General features: G+C 45.0%; 1 pseudogene; it reads right to left on the bottom strand.

The window, feature by feature from the left end:
* Positions 1-6: 6 nt before the first annotated feature.
* On the bottom strand, positions 7-751 carry LOC103254196 (annotated as a pseudogene).
* Between the last annotated feature and the right edge of the window lie 4 nt (positions 752-755).

The following is a 755-nucleotide window of genomic DNA, read 5'->3' on the forward strand; positions in this document are numbered from 1 at the left end:
CTTTAAGAGAAAACTGGTCAAATGAATATTATTGCTTCCCATTTTCAACCAGTAAATATATGCCATTGATAGACAGCCATGAGTCTGTGGAGAATGCTCAAGCTATGTTACATAATACAACATGTCTGTTCACAGGGGAAAACTGGGAAATAACTTAAGTGTACTTTTTGATTTCATCTTACAAGACAAACACAAAAGCACCACCCATACCTCTGAGAACACTGGACCATGCACCCTTGAAAAAAGCTTTGCCTCCTTCCTCACCAGCAGTCTTCCTCCAGCAGTCAAGTGTGCCTGTGTACATGATATCAGCTCTTTTGTACCCTGACTGCATCATCATGTGGCAACAGACAGTGTCAAAGGGATAGGAAGTCAACCCAGCAATGGCAGTGACAGCCTGTGTAATCATCCAGCTGATGATGATATGAGTATTCTTGGGATCTGGAAAAATTCCTTTTGCAGTATCATAGATACCGAAGTAGGCAGCTTGGTAGATGATAATACCCTGCACAGATACATTAAAGCCTTGGTGCAGGCCCTTAATCCCATCAGATTTGTAGATCTTAACCAGGCAGTCACCGAGGTCTCTGAACTCCCTTTCAGCTCTGGCTTTACCCACATCAGCTGCTAGACGGGTATGGGCAAAATCAAGAGGGTTCACAAAACACAAAGATGTGGCCCCAGCGGCACTGCCTGATGCCAGATTCCCTGCAAAGTAGCACCCAAACTGGGTCCTCTTGTCCACACCACCCAGG

Source organism: Carlito syrichta, unplaced genomic scaffold (assembly GCF_000164805.1).
Source record: "Carlito syrichta isolate Samal-C Ts95f unplaced genomic scaffold, Tarsius_syrichta-2.0.1 Scaffold272898, whole genome shotgun sequence".
Taxonomy (NCBI): Eukaryota; Metazoa; Chordata; class Mammalia; order Primates; family Tarsiidae; genus Carlito; species Carlito syrichta.